This window comes from Carassius auratus, chromosome 7 (genome assembly GCF_003368295.1).
Source record: "Carassius auratus strain Wakin chromosome 7, ASM336829v1, whole genome shotgun sequence".
NCBI lineage: Eukaryota > Metazoa > Chordata > Actinopteri > Cypriniformes > Cyprinidae > Carassius > Carassius auratus.
In genome coordinates this window covers 8,862,854-8,883,205 of record NC_039249.1, presented here as the reverse complement: position 1 = coordinate 8,883,205, position 20,352 = coordinate 8,862,854, and the positions used below count along the sequence as shown (strand labels likewise).

The window sequence follows — 20,352 nt, the reverse complement described above, 5'->3', positions numbered from 1 at the left end:
TTTGTGGTGTATAACAATATCTGTTAATTTAACAATCTTAGCAGTAAAATATTTTTAGCCAAGAATCCATTTCATATATGGGAGACCTTAGAGATGAAGAAAAACATTGTTGGGTTTAGTTCTACCTCCGGTAGGGGTATCTCGAAAACTAAAGCACTTTTTGACCATTTGTCACTAGCCTACTAAGCCTTTATATAGTCGAAACGTTCCAATTGTTCCGTGACGTCACAGAAGGCTCATACAGATGTGTCCAGCTGGAATGACAGAAGTGCGTGCCCTGTTCCTTTTGAATAATAACATGTATGTGCACGTGCACAGATAGACCCGAAGTGATGCTCAAGCACCTGATCTTTTGGCTAGATAATTGACCTTTTGCAAGTGCAAAGGACGAAAATGACTCGCGATTTTAATTTGCGTGCGTGTGTGTGTGTGCGCGCGCTCATAATATATTTCATAGGCCTATTCAAGCTTTTGCTCTATTTTTCAGATTGAAATAGTTCCAAACAAAACAGTTGCATGTTTCCTGTTTGAACGATTCCTCGTTTCTGAACGAATTGAATGATGTAGTCATTTAATAAAAATTTCATAACATTCGTAACATAAAAAAACATTAACGAACTAAACATTAAATAACATTCAAGAACGAAATATTTTCAACAGTATGGAGCTTTTTTTTTTTATATATAAGTAATTATGAGAGGGGTGCCCTCATTGGCCAACCCCCCCCCCCCCCCCCCCCCCTAAAAATAATTAAAAATAAATAAATTTTGCATGGCCAAGGTTAAATGGGAGTTTTGTGATTGTTTTACTTGCTTACAGTACTGTAACTGTACAAGAAGACCAGTCAAAGACTGTTGTAAGAACAGCAAAACATCCTTATGTCCAGATTTTTCTTGACAAGAATACATCTGGGTGATTTCAGAAGTCTTTGAATCAGAAAAAATATTCAGGTCTATTGCTTTGTTTTACTGTTACAGCAAAACTCTTGGTATATTATAAGTTAATTCAACATGTGACATTTTTTATTTGTTCATAATGAAAGGTGCTGAGTTGACAAGTAACAACACATAATTTTTTGTTTTATTTATTTTTCTTATAGTTTTTATATACTCCTCTTGGTATATAATTGACCTTTGGCATTTGCTGATGTAAACTCTAATAAGTTAAGAACAACAATAAACTTTGGTCCCCTTCCCTGAAATGTAATTAGGTTCTATCCATTTAAAGGAATTAAGGCAAGAAGAACTGTGATAGAGTGTTTAAAGAAGCACAAGAGGAAATTGTGGCCTAGTGGTTAGTGAATATGACTCCTAACCCTAGGGTACTGGGTTCAAGTCCTGGGCTGGCAATACTACGACTTAGGTGCACTTGAGCAAGGCACCAAATCCCCACCTGCTTCTGGGGGCCACAGCATAAATAACTACACACTACTGTGTTTGTGTGTGTTTTCTGTACTTTGGATGGGTTAAATGCAGAGCACGAGTTGTGAGTATGGGTCTATATAGAGTATATTCAATATTTGCATAAAGTGTACTCAAAGCACCATTTAATGAAGGTTTTCATGGTCAGCAGGTATTTGCTTATTGACGGACGTTCACTTCTGAAAGTGGGTTTGAGATATTACCAAACTCATCAGAACAAAAATGGTTGCTTCAAAAGAATTGTAAGAACTAACAAAATACCTGCATCTTCTTGGAAATATCAAATCAATTTTCTTAGGTAATTGTTGCTACTGCCTTTTGTATAGGAAATGAAATGACAGAATTGAATGCCTGGTTGATGTATTGCTGAACTTTCAGTGGGTTAGGAGGACGTGTTGTTAAAGCATGGGGAAAAAGACTTCGGATGTACTCAATCTGAAAAAAACTGTGCTCAGTTATGGCCGGGACATGCTGCTTTTGTTAATCATGCATCTTACAACTATAGTAGCACTAGCTACATGAAGTTTCGGTGTAATGTAACCCAATCATTACATTTTAATTTCATTTAGTGCTTTTAAAATTCCCCAATTAATTTTTGATGCCGCTTCTTCCTTTCAGATTGTAGTCTTATTTTTGATTTATTGTACAGATTAAATATTTCCTGAAATAAAGCGTAAGAAATATAAAGCACAGTAAAATGCTTCGTGTCTGCTGTTCGACATTCGGCCTGTGTGAAAGTGCTCAGAGACACTGAGACAATTTCTTGTTAGTACAATGGTTTCTTTGGGGTATAAGCTATTAATTTTGTGAATGCTACACTTGTGAAAGGTACAGCTTTCTGTGTTTCTATTTTACCAATATCATTTTTATTATACCTGCATCATTTAATCATGTTTGGCTCCTATTCCAAAGACGTGGCACTGGTGCTTTCAAATCTAAAGCAGCAATTTAATAAGATGAAGAATGTCAGAGAGCTGAGCCAAACTCAGCTGGCCCCAATACAGAAGGAAAAACTCTAGAATCACCTTTAACTGAATTACCAATATATAGAAAAACTTATTGAATATTGGCGTCACAGAGGAGTATATCAATTTTATGTTTAATAAGTGGTAATAATATTTCTAAAAACAGGTAAACCACGCAAATATGCATTTACCTCACCTTCAAGCAGTGTCCAGCAAATAATACAACTGTACCAAAAAGACTTTGGTACAGTCTAAATCCTCAGTCAGAAGTCACAGGCTCTACAGGTCCCGGGATTCATTGCATGGACTTTTCACTGCTAATAAAAGATTCACTGCAAGCATTTCCATCATAGAACATCCTGCAAAGGAAAGCAATCACCTAGAATGTTCCTTAGCATTTGATGCTAATAAAACTCTAATTCTCTTATGTTTTTTCAGCATTTTTGTGTGTGTGTTACTTGGCCAGTACACACAGCAACATATAATTGCACCGGCCTGTTATTATGAACCAAGGTCAGTTTTAATGAAGTCTGCATATTACAAAAACATGGTATAAATTATGGGATTAAAGGCTTGAGAGAGAAGATAAGTGTCATCCAGAGTAAAAAAACAAAAACAGAATGCTTAAACTGTTCATTTGAGCATCTTAACAAATCATAATAAATGTGTCATTGATATTTGCATTACACCGAAATGTTATTTTACACCAAATCATGGAAAATAAAAGATAAATACACAAAAACAATATTGACCGTTTTAATGATAACATTATTCTTCATTCAAATAGCATATGGTGCTAATCATTTGCAGTGTATTTTTTTCTGAATAGTGGGGCAGAAATTATACATTTCATTATTAGTCTAATAAGAAGTTGAGGGCTTTATGCATGGGTACCACAGAAATCTCAAATTAGAAAATTACAAATAGAAATTTTAAATGTTCATTTATACGATCCACCGTTGTCCAAACACATGCCCTGGTCTTATTTAAAAGTTCTGACTTTTAAAATGACTTAATTTTAGGAGACTGTTTATTGTAAGTTTTTTTTTAAATCATATTTATGGCTATACTGACAGTTCAATACAAGAACATCACACAGTTAAGACTGAGATGATATGAAAAAGTCCTAAATAAAAATAATTATCAATACTGTCCACGTGGTGGAGCTATTTCATTAGTGAACATTTAGATTACAATCCTATTCAAAATCATACAATAATCATACAGTCATTTCGCTTTGAAAGCTTGTTCAAGATGCCTCATTATTTTTAGGACTGACCAATTAGTTGTCAAGATATGGTCACATCAAAGTCAAAATTGCAAGATTTTGTCAGATGCTTTTGGAAAGTAGTATACAATGTATTAATTTTTCTTACAGAATTTGTTTTAGAAAGAAAATGGGGGGGGGGGGGGTCAATCCTTCTGATGTCTTGTGTCTTGCAGATAGAGACATCTGAGACAAACTGTCAAGGTGTTAATATGTTTATGTGAATCTTTGTGGTACTACATTTGTGTTTGCTCAACCTCAGGGCAAGGGTAATAGGTGTATATTTGTTTTTTCAAGGGTTGGAAATTAGATTCCCTTCTTTGTTGCAAGCTCAAAGTCTCAGAACACTGCAAGGTGGTAATTTTATATCGCAGCTGGGGGTACACTTTCCCTCTGGACTGTAACATGAAGTGGACCGTTTTCTCTCACATTCTTTCTGAGCAAGATTTCGGCTTTCCTTGTGTACATTTATCACAACCCATAAGGCAAACATCTTTAGCCTTTCATAGTTTTTACACAGTATTCCTTAGATTTGAAGACAATCTCTTTTTATTATTATTATTATTATTTTTTACATTTGCCATTTAATGTCTATCTGCTTGAGTGTTGCTGTAATGGTTTAAATGTTGCTATGGAAAAGAGCACCATGCATTATGACCACACATTGGGTTAAATAAGATCTTTTAAAAACCTGGAAGGGGACATTGATAATTGTGAGGTACATTAGGTACAGTGAGCAAAGCTAAGAGATGACTTCTTTGGCTTAATCATGTGTTAAATATGTTTTGGTCATACATTGTAAAATACTACTATTTTCGATGCCAAAATCAACAGCACAAAATCAGCTAGTGATCTATTTATGGGCTGTTCTGAGATCTTCATTAGAGATGGACAATATGACTAGCAGGAAATGTAGTGTTTTGATGAGGTTTATAATGACAGTAAATGAAACAATCACATTAAATTCTGCATTTATTGGTTTGTTGTTGGTTCATATGATGGTAGTTCCAGACCCTCTGCCATCCCATCTCCTCACAACTGTATAGCAAGAGTTTCTGTTGCCATGGTGAGGCCTTTACTTTTATATGACCGCTACACTTAAATACATTAAAATGAACCCATTAAATTGTCCACAAGTACAGGAAAGTCACAATATATATGCACTTTTGATCAGTACTTTTAATACTGCTTGATCGGTAAATTCTAAAAATGTGAAAATGTTAATGCAATACGATGGGTTATACTGTAGTCTTTATAAAACCGCTGGATCTAAACCCTGTTTTGCTTGGATTGCAATAATCCTGTTTCACAGTGTCTTGTTTTTCACAGAATTTTAATCTAATTTAATTTAATCTAGACGAATCTGTAAAATGAATAATAGATATCATAACATATTCTTATCATGTGTTTTTGTAAATTTTCCAGTACTGAAAAAATAAAAACAAATATTTTCTTAATTATTATTTTATTAATCATGTTTAATGGATTTCTTTTTATTTTTTATACGAAATAAAGAAACCAAACCAAAGCTCAGAACCTCATAAATATCCTGTCTTCACATCTGTATGAGTCAAGACTCCATTTAAAAGTATTTATTTGTTTATTCTGGCCATTTCTTCTTTGCTCTCTTTACATCTTATCTATTCATGCTTTGCACTTTAACTAACTGCTGTTACTTATAAACTGCGGTTTTCTTTCCTCTTCTGTGGCAGGATGTTTCTTTTCTGCTGTTCACTTTCACATCTTAAGTCATCATCATGATCCATTAGAAGTGTCATGGGAAGCATAGAATAACAGGGGAGTGGCTCAGTATTTTCCTCTTTGGGAATCCATTCTATTACATGGTTAGAATTTAACTGATGTCATATGCAATGCAAACAGTCATATTACTTTTCAAGGTATTTGAGATTTTCTATAATAGATTAACCATTAACCCGATTCAGGCATATCATATCACTCATCATTCGGGAGTTATCATTAAAATAATTCCTGTTTTCGTTAGAGCAAGTAGGCCAGGCACGTTCTAATGCACAAAGACTGATTGCATAGAGCCCGCATTGATGAGGGTCAGATGTAATCTGGAGCGTGTCCAAAATATTTCTGTTTGAGTGCATGTGAAGGGCCTTTCAGGGACCCTTCAGAGGTTCAGTATTGGAGAAGATTTGATTCAAGCTGTGGACTGCATGACAAGACACACCTAGCCTCAGTATTAAATAGCTGTTGTGGTCAGCTATTTAATACTGAGTTTTCACTATTGAGAGCATGGCATAGTGAGGTTTACTTTGGATATTCCACAGTATTTAAGGAATAGATGGAGGATCAAGCATTAAGCGATATGATAAGCTTCTGGATATACAAATATATTACATATAGGACAGGAATTGACTGAGGAAGCAAGTAATCCATAAGTGAGAATATGATTGTCTCTAGTTCAACACCATGGGAGAGATTTTTGGCGTATATTTTTATTGACCTTTCTGTGAAATCAAAGCATGTTATTTCAGTTTTTACTTCATTTTCCTATCTGCATACAGCATTCATGCATATGAATGAGTTTAAAATACTCTATGTTTAGGCTTTTGTCCTCTTTTTGGCTTATAATGTAATCAATATAGCCTGCCATCGATGATATCAGGTCATCCAGCCTGTCTGTGCTTATACATTTCTCCATCCTGTTTTTCTCATTTGTGGAATGACAGCTTTTTGGAAAAATCCAAAAAATTTAAACACCCTCCCTTACAAGATGTAGATGAGTTTGTTTCTTTATGGATGCCGTCAGAATGAGAGTCCAAAAAGCAGATTAGAAAACATCCAATAATCCAGTAATTCACACAACTCAAAACAGTTCTAAACAAATATGTATGTTTGTTGTGAGAGGACAACAGAGGGCTGACTTTTTTTTCCCTGAAGGAAGCGTTATTATGAATTATTTATTTGTATTTTAGTCGGAAAAAATTGTATAGTCATAAATACCTTAATGATGGATTTGATGGATGGACTGGAGTTGTGTGGGTTGCTTGTGGATTATTGTGATGTTTTTATCAACTGCTTAATCACTCATTCTGTTGGCACCCATTCACTGCAGAGGATCCACTGGTAAGCAAGTAATGTAATGCTCAATATCTCCAAATCTGTTTCTGATAGGGAATTTATCACCTTCATTTCTGGGTGTTCCAACTGTTCCTTTAATTTATGCATACTATATGTTCTGGACCTGCCTTGCACTACATCTTCACTTCAAAAACAAATTTTGTACTGTTTTGAAACTGAAAATGTATATACATAAAAAGTGTAAGAACAAATAACCACAACAGTTAAAGCATACACCCTGCCTAGTCTGCATCTATATTAACTTTGTTTTAATTAAATCATAAATAAAAATGTCTTTAACCTGAGGGAATTTTTTTTCTTTTTTATTACTTAATAAATGGATTTGTAAATAAATGTCTGTCTTGGGGATGAATGCTTACGGGGCAGAAAAAAATAATTAGGCACTGAGAAATTTCCAAGTTCTGATCAATCCGCAATTTAATTTAGCACAGTCTGCATTGATGAATGGCTTCTACTGAGGCACTCAGGCAAAAAAGTCTTAGATTTGATTTCATGAGAGAGATTAAAGCACCTTTCATCATATTACATGAATTCATTGAGTGATTCAGTTTATACATTCACAATAAAATAGATGCTCACAACAAACTACAGATACCCAACAGTGGTTTCTGATTCATGCTGAAGACAGCATGATCACCAGTTCACACTAAATTGTCTGCCTTCTTGTCTTTAATAATAAAGAACATTCTGTCGGGTCAAATGGGCTATATCTCATTAACTCAGACATTTTGAGTCCACTGTCCAATTACACAAGTTAAAATTCCAATATCATCATATTTTTGTAATAGCTTTCGGGTAAAACAGATCATAAGCTAACATGAATCATATATACTGGCAGAGCACTTTAGACCAGAAACTCATGTTCTAAAAAATAGCAGGGAAAATACACACACAAAATAAAAAATAAAAAACTCATTACTCATTACATTTGCTTGTTTCATTCTCAGTGTTCTGTTTGGAATATGATCAAAGAATTTTCTTTTTTTGAGGAAACTCTCCCTTTATTATTATTTATTTATTTATTTCTTGTTTTTATTTTCTTCCTCAGCAAGGACATAGACTACTAAACAACATTTGAACGTTTGTTATTTTTCATATAAGAAATATTGCACTAAATACTGTATGTTTTCTCTATTCGAACTACAGCAAATATATTTGCTGTGAGCCCTAATATCTCTGCCCTAAATTCTTGCTTATGATCCCAGCTAAAAAAAAGTGTGCAATGCAGTGCCTAAATGTGTCTATGAATATCACACAGACATATATATATATTTTTTTACTTTCATGTACATGGTGTCATCAATCTCAAAGGCATACTCTGACACATATTGACTGCTTTATTGGCAAAAAAAAGTCTATATGGCACCTTCAGCTTCATATGAGGACGAAAACCCTTTCGAAACATGCATGATGTCTGAGACACAAACCTATAATTTACAGTGAAGCTGACGAGACTGTTTAGTCAGCTACATTCCTTACGGTAGTTTCCCGCCGCAGCGCGCGAATTCTCTTCTATTCCTTACGGTAAGTGCGTGCTGCTTGTGTTGGTTTTGCGATTGTTACAACTGTAGCACGCGAGCGGCGCACTACATCAAGGTAGCAAACAACAGCCTGTCTGCGAGAAAAGGTAAAAATGGATTTAAGGTATCTCTTTCTAATGAAGTGCTGCTGCGATTTAAAGTCAAACGTTATTGCTGTTGGTTTTGTTCAAAGAGAGCAAAAGTGTTACCAGGACAATTTTCTTTTTGAAGGAAGGGAGTGTACACAGTCACCTTCTCTCTGTTCGGTCCGATTAATAAAACCCTGTAAACAACATCTACGGTAATAACATACTTACCATTTACAGTATTATTCTGTTTTAGCTTTAGAATAAAGAGAACAACTGGCTGGTCACTCGACGTGTTGTCTGTCATTTGGTTTCTTCTTCTTCTTTTTTTCTTTTTCTTTTTTTTTTACAAAAAAAGGTCCTCTAACTCTATTCTCTATTCTTCAAGTCTTCAAGTAGGCTGCTGCGTTTGGCGAACCGAGACTTGTCATAGCGCTTGAATATTGTTGCTCTTTTGTTTTGGCTCTTTGCTTTGGATAACAGCAACTTCTAAATGACTAAATGTAATGTTACAGTTATTATGAAACTCTGTTCGCTACTCTTGTAATTGGCTGTTGATGTAGAAGTTTTCATTATGCAGTGGATGAAAATCGAAAACCAGTTTTGTATACTGTTACACTTTCTTTTATGATACAGAAACCAGTGTTAACAGCCTTCTCTATTTTTCAGAAGCAAGAATCGTTTCTAAAGCACTTAATGCATTAGTGGTGTTAGGGACAGGGTTTAAGAGGGTAAGCAAAACAACTGGCCACAAGATCTTAGTTTGCTTGCTTTTAAAGTGGTTTAAAAATGTGAAGTTATGATTATTTGGACTTTACTTGATCCAGATTCACTCTACACTGCACAGATATAATTTTGTCTAATGACAATCATCTAGACATGTCTTGGTTTGTAACTTAAGTTTGATAGTGACCCGAGTCACTTTTCAAGAAAACAACAAGTGTAAACCATCCACGCTGCATGATGATGCATCTAATGACACATCAATCAGTTTTACGCAGAGGATAATGGGCCGGCCACAAGCTGAGCAAATAACAACGTATTTTAATTAATAGCTGTTTAACAGTATTGTAAGTGGGATTTTAAATGATAAATAGAAAAGGTTCCTGTTCTCATTTGGAAAGGATATTTATTAAATTAATTAATTAAAATATAATCCATTTTGCACCACAGTGCCGTCTAATGGGTTTCATAGTCTCAGCCTCAGACGTCACGCCCACTGATTGTTGGCTAAACATCTGATGCATATGGCATACAAAAGTGGAAACATTTCAGGAGTTTGAAAGTCGTCACCAGATTGGTTGAATTATACAGGATTTCGGGGAGACATGTGTAACAAAGATGCTGTGGCGCCAAACCCCCTCACGAAAGAAGAAAGTCGTCGTGTTTACAACTGTGACGACGTGCTCTTATCAGGATCAACTAAACACTGGATTCTTAAATGTTTGAGAAAAAATTTACGTTTTCTGCATAGAATCTTTAAAATACATCAGAGAGTTTAACACTGTTAATCTGTTATTGTGGCGACATTTCCACACCCTGAAACGTGATGATGAATGAAACTAACTGTGATTGGTTGTTTGACATGTCAGTCAATGGCCTCATGGGTGAGCTTTGGGCAATGAAAGCTGCCATGGATTCCAGAGAAGACTACGCGAGACTATGGGTTTCGGCACCTAGATACTGTAGTTTTTCTTATTTTTCATGTCAAGAAAGCAAAGTCATTGAGAAGAACAAAGAACAAATTTTGCTATATATAGATGAAATATTTGAAAACTATACCGTATATATGTTTCTGATAAAACAAACATTGATTGATAAAGTCATACCCTAGAACCCGAAGGCTTAATGTGTTGCAGTAAAGACTTAAAGGGATGGTTCCCCCGAAAATGAAAATTCTGTTATTAAATAATCACCTTCAAGTCGTTCCAAACCCGTAGACCTTCGTTCATCTTCGGAAAAAAAATTGAGATATTTCTGATGCATTCTGAGAGCTCTTTGACCCTTCCATAGACAGCAAGGGTACTACCACGATCAAGGTCCAGAAACATAGAAAGGGCATCAGTGAAATAGTCTATGTGACATCAGTAGTTCATTATAATTTTACAAAGCTACAAGAATAGCCTGGATGAGGAGAAGAATTGTTGAACAAAAAGCATTCTTGTAGCTTCGTATAATTATGATCGAACTACTGGGTTTGGAATGGGTTTGGGTTTGGAATGACTCGAGGGTGAGTAATTAATGATAGAATTATACATTTTGGTTGAACTATCCCTTTTATTGAAATTAGGGGTGGGCGATATAGACTCAAAATCATATCATGATATTTCAAGAATATTTGCGATAATGATGGCAGGCAGCAGCAATTATTAGTGCAAAACAGAATGAACGGTGTTTTCCATCCTTTTCCAATGATCTACTGTCATCGATGACAGTCTACCTAATTTGATCATAAGGTGGCAGCAGCAGCTGTGTGTTCAACTTTAAGCAGACCGATCAGTGTATGATGTCAAAATACAGCGAGAGTGGCTTACCTCTTATTTACCCCTAATTTATACTGCACGCGTCTGCAGTGTGTTCCGGCTCCGTCCCGAAAAATGTCTTTCCGCACTGCTTTGCTAAAAATATGCACCCTTGTATATTTTTCACAGTAAGAGTGTGCACTTGAATATGCTATAGAACCACTTTCGCGATACTTTGATGTCATACAAAATATAAGTCTGTGCTGCTTCAAGTCGAACACACATATTGGGTTTATGCTAGGGAACATATATCTGCCATACGTCATTGGATCGCTATTGATATTGGCGATATGATGCTTTTATCATGTAAAAATGTATACCAGTGTTATCGTGAACAGTATCATATGGCACACCCCTAGTAGAAATAGCAAGTTGGTTTTCAGTGCCTTTAACAGATTTACTGTAGCTTCTAAATGAAATGGGCACCAAATGTGATGCTTCTCACCATAAGGATGTACAGGAAAACACTCTTAATTGGGTCAGTCCCCTCCCCTGTGCTCTGTCTGACTTCTGTAACCTGCTTTACATTAATTAATAATTTTCTCTGTTCCTCAGCTCTCTGTAGATGCGTGGTGGAATGTGTATCTGAGATTTTACTAGAAGACGCTGGACCATATGTTCAGAGAGCCTTCATCTTAATCAACTAAAAGTAAGTAGTTTACATCTTTACATAATGTTAAATGTTTACATAATGTTTTTAAAACAATGGCATGTTTATAATCTGTAATATTATTAGATTTTTTTTCAGAGAATCTCGGTTGTATACTTTTACCACTTAGTATTCTTCTAAATCTAAGAAAAATATTCAAAACAAGGTGAAGAAAGCAAAATATGGTGTAAGGTGGTACTCCAGGCTTCAAATGTTCTGATGGAAAATACCTTTTTTTTTGAATGATCACACTGGGGCCAGATTAATTGTTCTAACTGTTTTATTGCATTAATTTCATTATAATTAATTGAGTCACATGAGTCAATACAATCAGGACACTTAAGATTAATGAAATTCTTCCTAAAGCCTATTTAGATGTTGTGTCCTTTTGTGTAGAAAAGCGGTTTTGTGAGGCCTTGGACTGAATCATTGAGTAAGATGGATTCTGTGCTTCATGAAGTGAAACATTAACAGTTCAGATTGAGGTAATGTCTCGGAGCTTAGTCAAATCACCGGGTCATCAGTTACCCCAGGCCAGAAGGAAACGTTGTTCTTATTCAGTGGTAAATTTGCAGGTATAAGGTTAGGAGTGTGAAGGCTGTCTAAGGAATTATTTTACAGTAGAGGAGGCACATTTTTTGGTTTCACCTGTAGTATGTCAAGACTGGTGAAGTGTGTATGTATATGTATGTATGTATATATGTGTGTGTGTGTTTTTTTTTTTTTGGGTGTATTAAACAATATGCATCCAAAGTTGCAAATAACAAGTGTCTGTTTTTGTTCCTGTTACTGCTAGAATTAGATTTTGAAAAAGTTTAAAGCCAATAATTTTAGTCTTATCATCTTAACCACCAAACACCCCACCCATCCTAGCCATGGCATTTAGCAGACAAACACTCCCATCTTTCCACATAAAAGCCCTCATCTGTCTTAATCTATAATTTTTTTTTAGTCCTTGCACTTGACGTCATCATCATATTACATGACCTTTTTAAAAGATCATTTGGCATAAAAACGGAAAATTGGAAAAAATAGTGAAAAGCATCCAAGCTTGTCCAGATAATATGCATCTTGTGTATTGAACATGTTTTAAGAATAATCCTTACATCATCTGTTTAAATTTGGTTTTTGACCAATATTGTAAAGGAATAGATAAACAGAAGTAAGGTTGATTAGGTTAATGATGAGTGATGGTTTTATGTGAAGCTTGGTTTCTAATGTTTTCATTTATTTGGCCAATGTTTACTCTGTTTTTTAAAGGATTTTAGAGTCTTCAAAGAAAAGCTTTAGAGGTTTTGGAGGTTAACTTCCTGTTTTTGCAGATCATTTTGACTTTGATGTGGCAGATGCCATGTTTTCAATTCAAAGAGCACAGTGAAGTTCTTCTCACAATATCGGCTGATTGCCTGTTACATATTAGATTAACATTATTTGATTAACTTAATTCCCCTTCTGATCAATAATGTATTTATCTTTTTGTATTGACCCGATGCATACTCTGTTGTCTAAGATATGAAGATTCCCATGGCATGAGAGGCTTCATTCCACTTAACCATGTGAAATGAGATGCAAAGGGTCTTTTGCGAAGCAAAGTGCAGAATGGCTGTAGCTTTTAAATATAAAGCAAATTGATTTTTCCCCACACATGGCCATGGAAAGAACATCCTCAATCCTTTAACTGTCCGACATGGATGACTGCACAGCAGCAAAAAGGGCTTTTCATCCTCCAACCTAATTAGCTTTGAGGGTCTTTGTCATTAACCTCTTTGGCAAGAGCATTTAAATATTTAGCTATACTAATTATTATTTTTTTTAACCATAGACTGTCTACATTTTTGCAGATTTGGCTAAATGCTCAGCATTTTTGTACAGCTGCAAGTGCATTGAAATATTATGTCTTTTCCCCACAACAGTGTTAGTCAATTAGAAATGACTGCAGATGTTATTCTTTATTTTACTAAACTTTATAACAATAAACACTTTTAGAGAAAAAGTGGAATCAGGCTGAACTGTTTACCCAGAACCAATTTTAAGATTATAAATACATTATGGTATTGTTTTCTTGTCACCACTGAATAATTGTTAAATAGGCTATAATTTGATACTGATTTGATGCTGTCAAAGTTTGATAGAGAGGCAGGCTTCTAATTTAATGGTTGAACAGTTTCTTTTGTTAACTTGGTGTTCATGTTCAGAGATTGCTTATTGCAGCTAAAGTTATCCAGCTAGTGTAAGCAAATGGCTTAGTTTATTATTGCTCTGAGCCATCGGCGAGGAAGAGTGTGGGAGACAAATTCACTGAGTGAATCAAGTTATTGCTGTGATAACTGAAAAAAACTAAACTGATAACTGAAAATTCAGCATTTTTACAAATATCATGAGATGTTATTCAATGTTCTTAGATTTTAATGGCATGGGTCATTAATCTCAAATTATAGCTGTTGTATTCCTATATTTTGTGATGTTTCATGAATGTTGTTAGCTTGGACCAGAATAATATCTTACGCTTTCTTGTCTTGTAGGCAACTTTGCTGATTAGATTTAGTTGGTCATGCTACTTTGTGCAGCCTGCTTAGGGTGCAGATACAGTTTTTACTACGTTTTTTGCATTTGAAGTTTATTAAAATCTATATAAATATTACATTACAAGATTTTTCAGCATGTTATATTCGTATCATTGATATGCTATCCTAATTTTTGTTACTATATTGAATTATATGATTTCGTATCTTTTTCATTTTAAGCTTTATTAATTCTGTTTTTGTAATATTTATGCGTTTTTTATGTCCATATAGATTTTAGATAATTTAGTGTATTTTATATTTTAATATTTAAATTTTATAATTGTATATTTTCTGTTAACATTTTATTATATATTTTGTAATTTTAGTATTATGAAAAAACTTTTTATGGTTTTAGTTAATGATAATCTCCTTGATCAATACTAGGGATGCACGATAAATATTGGCTGATATTTAATGTGCATCTCGTTTTAAATTGAAATTTTTAAACAAACAACAGAGATAAAATAAATCCCTTCATATAAACAACATAAGGCTTTGTCTGTGCTATTTCCATTTAAAATGAGACGCAACAATTGCATTTTAATCAAAATCCAAACAAAGATGCTGCATACATGCAACATGAACAGTTTTTAATTTAAATTAGACATAATAATTTCAAAATTTGAAGCAAAAACAGAATGGTTTGACTTCAGTATTGTGAAACTATACATAAAAATATAAGCATGAAACAAAAACAGCGGACAAGCTGAACAGGATTCAGATTCACTCTCTGCCAGCAGGTGGCACTTAAAGCGTTTCCTTGGTTTCTGCTGTAAACAAAGCAGTGCTGCTTTTATGAACTTTAATATGCATTATACAGAGGCAAGATGAGCGATATGTGCAATATGATGATTTTTGATCGTGGTTGTTAAAATGTCTCCACAATCTGTTTTTGAAGAAGTATCATGCTCATGGACCAGCAACTGTTTGGTTTTCCACGTTCCTCAAAATAACATTTATGTTCAGAAGAAGAAAAGAAACTTATTCAGGTTTAAAACCACTTTTGAGTGAGTACAATAAAAAATTAAAGACTGTGACCGAATTGACAGACAGCTGACAGATTATTTTTATTTTTGGGTGAACTGTTCCTTTAACATTAATAAAACATTAAAATGATAAAAATCACTCACTGCTCTTGACTGAAGAAATTTAATACAGTTGCCTTAGGAATCAGCTTATATAGCATAGTGTTTTATTTTTATATTTGTTAATTCAATTTCTTGAATGCTCCTGCTAAATACACCTATAAGAAAACTTTGATTTATATTTTTTCCATATCACCTATCCCTACTCCTACCCCTAATTGAACCCTTAGAAATACTTATATATTTGTTAGAGCTTTGTACATGGACATTTCAAACAAATTTTGCATTTGTTCTTGTTTAAACTAACTTGTACAATGTGGAACATAACACATTATTTTTCTAGTGTAGTAGTATGAAATACAACCTTATGACTACTGATTGAGTTTTGTGCAACAGTGTTTCTTCCTGTTGCCCTTTTCTTTTTTTTTCTGGTGGAAAAATAGAAGGGTTTGTTGTTTCTGCTGATGAATCACCTCATAGGTTTGAATATGAGCATTATGCCAACTCCGTTTTACTTCACCGGGACAGTGCTGCTTGTTCAAATTATTTCCACTGAGGTGACTGAGAGCAGCTCCTGGACTTAAACACAGCAGGCAGAGCTTTCCTTCACATGCCAGCTGCCAGAAAACACAATTCACAGAAATTATGATTTTTTTTTTTTCTGAAATTACAGAAAGGTAGCAATGGATGTTTTAATACACATTAGGCGATAAATTATAAATGGCAGTGCCAACTTAATTTTGAGCACTGATTGTGGGAACTGTTTGTGCTCCACTAATATGGAATAATGAAAATGCTGTCAGCTTAAAACAGCCCGTTTCAGTGTTCAGAGTTAAACTTTATACTGGAGGTGTTTCTTGTAGATATCATGTAGCTGCTTGCAGAGGCAGTTCTAAATATCATATGACAATTTGATCAGCCTGACAGCTTAAAGCATCAGACTAGACCTGTGCCGATATTCGGTAATGCGATATATCTCGGTAATGAATATGAACAATATTGTTATCGTGGGCACTCCCAAATACCGTGAATAATTATATATTACAAATTATTCAGAATTTGGGATGCATTTTAAGAATAATTTTCCCATCAACTGGTCAGAATGCACAACACAACTGTACACTGCTTGAAAGACGCATGTGCTCTGATGTAAACAAGCTCGCATGGGAAGCAAATTGGGGAACACGTGAGCGACCTGCTGAATGAAAGCACATTCACTTTCTGACAGCAGATGGCGCTAAACTGCAGAAAATGCAGCCTTTACCCTGGAAACCCCATAAATAAAGCAGCTGCACTACTTTCTAAAAAACATATTTAAATAATTTTAAATAGCCATTCAGATTTTGTGGATTTGCTATGGTGTTCATCACGGCGCCAGATACTTAAATATTTAAACTTAAATATATAGGCTATTTATTTTCAAACTTTTTTCTCCATTTTAATCTGGACTACAGCATGCCCTAGATATTGTTTGAGAGTGTTTTGATTTATTTATTGTTCATTCACACTTTACATTAGGGCTTCATTAGTTAACATTAGTTAATTCATTAGTTAACATAAATTACCATTGAAAAATTCTGCTGAACATTTATTAATCTTAGTTATTTCTAATGTTTAATAACACGTTGTTAAAATCGAAAGTTGGAACTGTGTTAATGAGCTAACATGAACTAAGACTTGTATTTTTTAACAAAGATTAATAACTTCTGTAACAAATATAGCTGTTGCTCTTTATTATTAATGCATTAACTAAGTTTAACTAATGAGGTCTTATTGTAAAGTGATACCTTTGGGTCTTTATAGTTCTTTTGCACTTTAATCTGTGTAAAACTTATATATTTTTCTGTATTGCTTTATTGTATTTAAATGTTCAGTTATTTTTGTTATAAGAAAAAAGAGATTTAACCTGTTATACTGTGTTATGGCCATTTTAATACCGTGATAATACTGTATACCGTGATAAAAGCATTAGCAATTAACCGCAACAGGAAAATTTGATAGCAGCATATCTCTAGATCACACTTAGAGGTGCTCTCAGATTCTCTCAGAGGTGTTGGTCCTGCTTGCAGCTAATGACTCTTAGCTGAAGGCATTGTATTGTAATAATGTTTAAAATTTGCTTTCCCTGACAACCGAAATGGAACCTACTTAACATAGCACAGTTAAGTAACACATTGATTAGATATTCAACACAGCATCACCTCCATCTCATTGTTTAGTTTCTGTGAGCAATGGATGCCTTGTTTTAAGGAACCTTTGCACTCCATATTTGTGCTAGGGGTGAAATGTTTAATCTGTTAGATCCCAATTCATGTAATATGCATGACTGTAAATCCCACCCTGATCTGCATTGACCTTTCTTCTATGCGGAGTATGAGAGTGTTGTCATGGCGAAAGCTTGACTGATGTGTACATAAGATCAGGAAGTTCATCTCTGCTGTTCAGACTTTGAAATGTCTGTGTTGTGAAGGGTTCTCCACATTCAAAGCCTGCTATTTTCGCAAACCTCTTTTACCTCACACAGATGCAATGTTTTCTTAAGCAGCAGGAAGCACTTAATGATTAGATTACTGCCAAACAGTTTGTTTAGGGTCAAGAGGGCTCAGTCACAAAAAGGTTACCGAGCAACAGGCCAAAAAACGTTTTGTCATCTCTGGGTGCATGCATGTAAAATCTACTTAAATGAATCGAGTTATTGAGAAATGAGGTATTGTTGTAGGTATTGTAGGTATTGAGGTTAATTATAGCCAAAGGTACAGTGTAAATAAGTACACCATAAGTGAAATGCCTCTGGACCTTTACTCTATGTATAATGTTAAATTACACAATTGTCCAGACTTTTTGTACTTTATATATATATAATGTACTTAATGGTATTATGTCTATGAACACATTTATTTTCTGTTCCTTTAGGTTTGTTCAAACCCATAAATCTCATGAGAGCCCTGTCCCAAAAATGTATCTTTTATTGTGTCATACAGAAGAAAGTAAACAAAGGAATACACACATATTGTGTTCATTTGTCATGTGTCTTCCTGCAACAAATAGCATTTTTCTGTGAGAGTTTGTTGTGTTTGGAACAAGCCTGAAAATCTGTTAGGGCTCCAGACTGGGACTAAAATTGTCACATTTGTGACCAAAAATATTAATTTGCAAGTGAAGTTTTTCCTAAGGTCGCCACAAGAGACTATGTTCATTTATATATTGAACCTGATTTGCGTATAATGCCTTTTTTCCTGATTGTTTTGCGATCACATCTTTTGTTATGTTCACATATTAATCTGAGATGATGCACATCAAGTTTTAGTCGAAAAAAGATTTTTAAACAGTCCTCTTCTCTGCCAAATGCGCCAGCACTGACGGCACACCTGCTAAGCCCAGCTCAGTTGTGCGGCACGAGAGATAAAAAAATATATCGAAAAGCAGTGTCTATTTCGTGTACAACTTGAACAAACAGGTAAAACAGGTAAAGCTGTCAGTCAGCTGTATGAATATTGGCAAAATTGTTAACATTTCCTCTCTACAATCATTACCAATATGGCTTCTTCTTATCACAAGCTAAGTCTATTTGCTGTTTTGTTAATGCTTGAACTTCATATTATTCGAAGCACACTTGCCGTCCAGTAATTGCAAACAATGTGTTTTGTGCTGTGTTACTTTTTAATAAACAAAGTATCAGATTTAAAATGATGATCAGTTTAGTGCCTCAGTTTAAGCGCCAAGTGAGCACATTATATCTTTCACTTAACTACTATAGTACATAATGATGATATATTATATAGTAGCCTATAGTACAACTTACTGAAATGTCTCAAGTTAAAGCTAATTCTGTGTTTCAAATTGTGGAAAATGTGTAAAGATTGTAAGCATTGCAACATAATAATACATTTACCTCAGAATAACCATTAGGTGTCCATAAGCTCATCAGTCAGCTAGAAAAATAACTTTATAAGTTCCGAAGATGAACAAAATCATACAGGTTTGGAATGTCACGAGGGTGAGGAATTTATGACATTTTTGGGTGAACAATCCCTTTAAATGTCTCTTAACATTTATGTACATGTTATGTTATTTACTGAATACTTACCCTTAAAGGAGAAGTAGACTGAATCATTTTTCTGACTTCATCTCCGTGATAACCCCAGAATTTAGATGTAATTTAATTTAAATAGAAAAACAATAAATAGAGGTGAATTTATATTTTGCTAGGGTAACACTTTAAAATAAGGTTCCATTAGTTAATGTTAGTTAATGTATTAATTAACATGAACAAACAATGAATAATACATTTATTACTGTATTTATTCATCTTCGTTAATGTTAGTTAATGAAAATACAGTTATTCATTGTTAGTTCATGGTAATTCACAGTGCATTAACTAATGTTAACAAGCACAACTTATGATTTAAATAATGCATTAGTAAATGTTGAAATTAACATGAACTAAGATTTATAAATGCTGTAGAAGGATTGTTCTTGCTTAGTTCATGTTAACGAAAGTAGTTAACTAACATTAACTAATGGAACCTTATTCTAAAGTGTTACCTTTGCTAGACTATGAATTTCTTTTGTGCACACTACTGTAATAAAACTCTTACCAATGCTGCATTTATTTGTTAAAAATACAGTAAAATTCATATTTCAGTTAATTTAGTTTATCTTCATCTTCAGGGAGAGGTTGTTGTTCCTGCACCAAATTACCAGGTCAGCCAGTTTCTTCCTTCAGGCTGATTCATCATATTTTTTTAGTTATTCTGGTGCTGTCAGCAAAATAGATAATTAAATAGTTTGTTGTGGGTACATTTAGTGTTTATGGCCCCCTCGTTCAGATCTCTTCTAAGCAATTATCTTCCAAATCTAACTATTTTCCCAAATGATTAGTGGGTACATATTGTACAAGTAAACAAAATAAAAAATACCTGTCATCTCTCAATGTAAATTGAAGAACTGATAACCTGATAGGGTTGGGCCGATAGACGATCGCGATGGCTGTTAGACATTACAATGTTGAGCCAGCATCGTGACCCCCCCCCCCCCAGCAATCCCAATAGCCTACCGTGTTCAAAAAGAAAATGACATGTACTATGGAACCCCTAAAGAGAATAAATATGAGATATAAGAAACATTTTATCTCGCAGTTATTTCATTGGGCAATTATATTA

General features: G+C 34.4%; 1 protein-coding gene across 1 annotated transcript in view; it reads left to right on the top strand.

The window, feature by feature from the left end:
- Window positions 1-8,295: 8,295 nt before the first annotated feature.
- Window positions 8,296-20,352, top strand: part of tp53i11a (tumor protein p53 inducible protein 11a) — a 41,576-nt gene continuing 29,519 nt past the window's right edge. The window contains exons 1-2 of the mRNA XM_026267040.1: window positions 8,296-8,391; window positions 11,448-11,541. The gene's annotated coding sequence lies outside the window, so the exon portion shown is untranslated. The remainder of the gene's footprint in view (window positions 8,392-11,447; window positions 11,542-20,352) is intronic.